We start from the raw sequence: 5,144 nt of genomic DNA, 5'->3' as shown, positions 1-5,144 counted from the left end.
ATTGAAATATGTTGTTTAGGACATGATTCTGCACAATATATGTCAAATCTAGTGTCCTCCCTTCACAGGTTTAAAAGATATAGCCCTAGGGTCAAAAAGTGCTTATCTCACCGAGTTGGAGCGTTTTTGATTAGGAGTGGCAATAACTTTTGAATTTCATCAAGCTGGTTTCTGCTGTTGAAATATGCTGTTTAGGAAATGATTTTGCACAATATATGTCAAATTCAGTGTAATCCAGCTACAAGTTTAAAAGATATAGCCCTAGGGTCAAAAAGTGCTTATCTCACCGAGTTGGAGCGTTTTTGATTAGGAGTGGTAATAACTCATGAATTTCATCAAGCTGGTTTCTGCTTTTGAAATATGTTGTTTAGGACATGATTCTGCACAATATATGTCAAATTCAGTGTAATCCAGCTACAAGTTTTAAAGATATAGCCATAGGGTCAAAAAATGCTTATCTCACCGAGTTGGAGCGTTTTTGATTAGGAGTGGCAATAACTTTTGAATTTCATCAAGCTGGTTTCTGCTATTGAAATATGTTGTTTAGGACATGATTCTGCACAATATATGTCAAATCTTGTGTAATCCCTTCACAGGTTCAAAAGATATAGCCATTCGTTCAAAAAGTGCTTATCTCACCGAGTTGGAGCGTTTTTGATTAGGAGTGGCAATAACTTTTGAATTTCATCAAGCTGGTTTCTGCTGTTGAAATATGTTGTTTAGGACATGATTTTGCACAATATATGTCAAAACTAGTGTAATCCCTTCACAGGTTCAAAAGATATAGCCATTCGTTCAAAAAGTGCTTATCTCACCGAAATGGAGCGTTTTTGATTAGGAGTGGCAATAACTTTTGAATTTCATCAAGCTGGTTTCTGCTATTGAAATATGTTGTTTAGGACATGATTCTGCACAATATATGTCAAATCTTGTGTAATCCCTTCACAGGTTCAAAAGATATAGCCATTCGTTCAAAAAGTGCTTATCTCACCGAGTTGGAGCGTTTTTGATTAGGAGTGGCAATAACTTTTGAATTTCATCAAGCTGGTTTCTGCTGTTGAAATATGTTGTTTAGGACATGATTTGCACAATATATGTCAAATTCAGTGTAATCCAGCTACAAGTTTAAAAGATATAGCCCTAGAGTCAAAAAGTGCTTATCTCACCGAGTTGGAGCGTTTTTGATTAGGAGTGGCAATAACTTTTGAATTTCATCAAGCTGGTTTCTGCTATTGAAATATGTTGTTTAGGACATGATTCTGCATAATATATGTCAAATTCAGTGTAATCCAGCTACAAGTTTAAAAGATATAGCCATAGGGTCAAAAAATGCTTATCTCACCGAGTTGGAGCGTTTTTGATTAGGAGTGGCAATAACTTTTGAATTTCATCAAGCTGGTTTCTGCTATTGAAATATGTTGTTTAGGACATGATTCTGCATAATATATGTCAAATTCAGTGTAATCCAGCTACAAGTTTAAAAGATATAGCCATAGGGTCAAAAAATGCTTATCTCACCGAGTTGGAGCGTTTTTGATTAGGAGTGGCAATAACTTTTGAATTTCATCAAGCTGGTTTCTGCTATTGAAAGATGTTGTTTAGGACATGATTCTGCACAATATATGTCAAATCTAGTGTAATCCCTTCACAGGTTCAAAAGATATAGCCATAGGTTCAAAAAGTGCTTATCTCACTGAGTTGGAGCGTTTTTGATTAGGAGTGGAAATAACTTTTGAATTTCATCAAGCTGGTTTCTGCTGTTGAAATATGTTGTTTAGGACATGATTCTGCACAATATATGTCAAATCTAGTGTAATCCCTTCACAGGTTCAAAAGATATAGCCATTCGTTCAAAAAGTGCTTATCTCACCGAGTTGGAGCGTTTTTGATTAGGAGTGGCAATAACTTTTGAATTTCATCAAGCTGGTTTCTGCTGTTGAAATATGTTGTTTAGGACATTATTCTGCACAATATATGTCAAATTCAGTGTAATCCAGCTACAAGTTTAAAAGATATAGTCCTATGGTCAAATAGTGCTTATCTCAACGAGTTGGAGCGTTTTTGATTAGGAGTGGCAATAACTTTTGAATTTCATCAAGCTGGTTTCTGCTGTTGAAATATGTTGTTTAGGACATGATTCTGCATTACATATGTCAAATCTTGTGTAATCCCTTCACAGGTTCAAAAGATATAGCCATAGGGTCAAAAAGTGCTTATCTCACCGAGTTGGAGCGTTTTTGATTAGGAGTGGCAATAACTTTTGAATTTCATCAAGCTGGTTTCTGCTGTTGAAATATGTTGTTTAGGACATGATTTTGCACAATATATGTCAAATCTTGTGTAATCCCTTCACAGGTTCAAAAGATATAGCCCTAGGTTCAAAAAGTGCTTATCTCACCGAGTTGGAGCGTTTTTGATTAGGAGTGGAAATAACTTTTGAATTTCACCAAGTTGGTTTCTGCTATTGAAATATGTTATTTAGGACATGATTCTGCACAATATATGTCAAATTCAGTGTAATCCAGCTACAAGTTTAAAAGATAAAGCCATTGGGTCAAAAAATGCTTTTCTCACAGAGTTGGAGCGCTTTTGATTAGGAGTGGCAATAACTTTTGAATTTCATCAAGCTGGTTTCTGCTATTGAAATATGTTGTTTAGGACATGATTCTGCATAATATATGTCAAATTCAGTGTAATCCAGCTACAAGTTTAAAAGATATAGCCATAGGGTCAAAAAATGCTTATCTCACCGAGTTGGAGCGTTTTTGATTAGGAGTGGCAATAACCTTTGAATTTCATCAAGCTGGTTTCTGCTGTTGAAATATGTTGTTTAGGACATGATTTTGCACAATATATGTCATATTCAGTGTAATCCAGCTACATGTTTAAAAGATATAGCCCTAGAGTCAAAAAGGGCTTATCTCACCGAGTTGGAGCGTTTTTGATTAGGAGTGGCAATAACTTTTGAATTTCATCAAGCTGGTTTCTGTTATTGAGATATGTTGTTTAGGACATGATTCTGCATAATATATGTCAAATTCAGTGTAATCCAGCTACAAGTTTAAAAGATATAGCCCAACGGTCAAATAGTGATTATCTCACCGAGTTGGAGCGTTTTTGATTAGGAGTGGCAATAACTTTTGAATTTCATCAAGCTGGTTTCTGCTGTTGAAATATGTTGTTTAGGACATGATTTTGCACAATATATGTCAAATCTAGTGTAATCCCTTCACAGGTTCAAAATATATAGCCCCAGGTTCAAAAAGTGCTTATCTCACCGAGTTGGAGCGTTTTTGATTAGGAGTGGCAATAACTTTTGAATTTCATCAAGCTGGTTTCTGCTATTGAAATATGTTGTTTAGGACATGATTCTGCACAATATATGTCAAATCTTGTGTAATCCCTTCACAGGTTCAAAAGATATAGCCATTCGTTCAAAAAGTGCTTATCTCACCGAGTTGGAGCGTTTTTGATTAGGAGTGGCAATAACTTTTGAATTTCATCAAGCTGGTTTCTGCTGTTGAAATATGTTGTTTAGGACATGATTTTGCACAATATATGTCAAATTCAGTGTAATCCAGCTACAAGTTTAAAAGATATAGCCCTAGAGTCAAAAAGTGCTTATCTCACCGAGTTGGAGCGTTTTTGATTAGGAGTGGCAATAACTTTTGAATTTCATCAAGCTGGTTTCTGCTATTGAAATATGTTGTTTAGGACATGATTCTGCATAATATATGTCAAATTCAGTGTAATCCAGCTACAAGTTTAAAAGATATAGCCATAGGGTCAAAAAATGCTTATCTCACCGAGTTGGAGCGTTTTTGATTAGGAGTGGCAATAACTTTTGAATTTCATCAAGCTGGTTTCTGCTATTGAAAGATGTTGTTTAGGACATGATTCTGCACAATATATGTCAAATCTAGTGTAATCCCTTCACAGGTTCAAAAGATATAGCCATAGGTTCAAAAAGTGCTTATCTCACTGAGTTGGAGCGTTTTTGATTAGGAGTGGAAATAACTTTTGAATTTCATCAAGCTGGTTTCTGCTGTTGAAATATGTTGTTTAGGACATGATTCTGCACAATATATGTCAAATCTAGTGTAATCCCTTCACAGGTTCAAAAGATATAGCCATTCGTTCAAAAAGTGCTTATCTCACCGAGTTGGAGCGTTTTTGATTAGGAGTGGCAATAACTTTTGAATTTCATCAAGCTGGTTTCTGCTATTGAAATATGTTGTTTAGGACATTATTCTGCACAATATATGTCAAATTCAGTGTAATCCAGCTACAAGTTTAAAAGATATAGTCCTATGGTCAAATAGTGCTTATCTCAACGAGTTGGAGCGTTTTTGATTAGGAGTGGCAATAACTTTTGAATTTCATCAAGCTGGTTTCTGCTGTTGAAATATGTTGTTTAGGACATGATTCTGCATTATATATGTCAAATCTTGTGTAATCCCTTCACAGGTTCAAAAGATATAGCCATAGGGTCAAAAAGTGCTTATCTCACCGAGTTGGAGCGTTTTTGATTAGGAGTGGCAATAACTTTTGAATTTCATCAAGCTGGTTTCTGCTGTTGAAATATGTTGTTTAGGACATGATTTTGCACAATATATGTCAAATCTTGTGTAATCCCTTCAAAGGTTCAAAAGATATAGCCCTAGGTTCAAAAAGTGCTTATCTCACCGAGTTGGAGCGTTTTTGATTAGGAGTGGAAATAACTTTTGAATTTCACCAAGTTGGTTTCTGCTATTGAAATATGTTATTTAGGACATGATTCTGCACAATATATGTCAAATTCAGTGTAATCCAGCTACAAGTTTAAAAGATAAAGCCATTGGGTCAAAAAATGCTTTTCTCACAGAGTTGGAGCGCTTTTGATTAGGAGTGGCAATAACTTTTGAATTTCATCAAGCTGGTTTCTGCTATTGAAATATGTTGTTTAGGACATGATTCTGCATAATATATGTCAAATTCAGTGTAATCCAGCTACAAGTTTAAAAGATATAGCCATAGGGTCAAAAAATGCTTATCTCACCGAGTTGGAGCGTTTTTGATTAGGAGTGGCAATAACCTTTGAATTTCATCAAGCTGGTTTCTGCTGTTGAAATATGTTGTTTAGGACATGATTTTGCACAATATAT

This window comes from Fistularia commersonii, chromosome 36 (assembly GCF_037954325.1).
Source record: "Fistularia commersonii isolate RoL2024-O1a breed Wild chromosome 36, RoL_Fcom_v1.0, whole genome shotgun sequence".
NCBI classification, from domain to species: domain Eukaryota; kingdom Metazoa; phylum Chordata; class Actinopteri; order Syngnathiformes; family Fistulariidae; genus Fistularia; species Fistularia commersonii.
The sequence above is the reverse complement of the archived record's forward strand: the minus strand, read 5'-3'. Positions refer to the sequence as shown.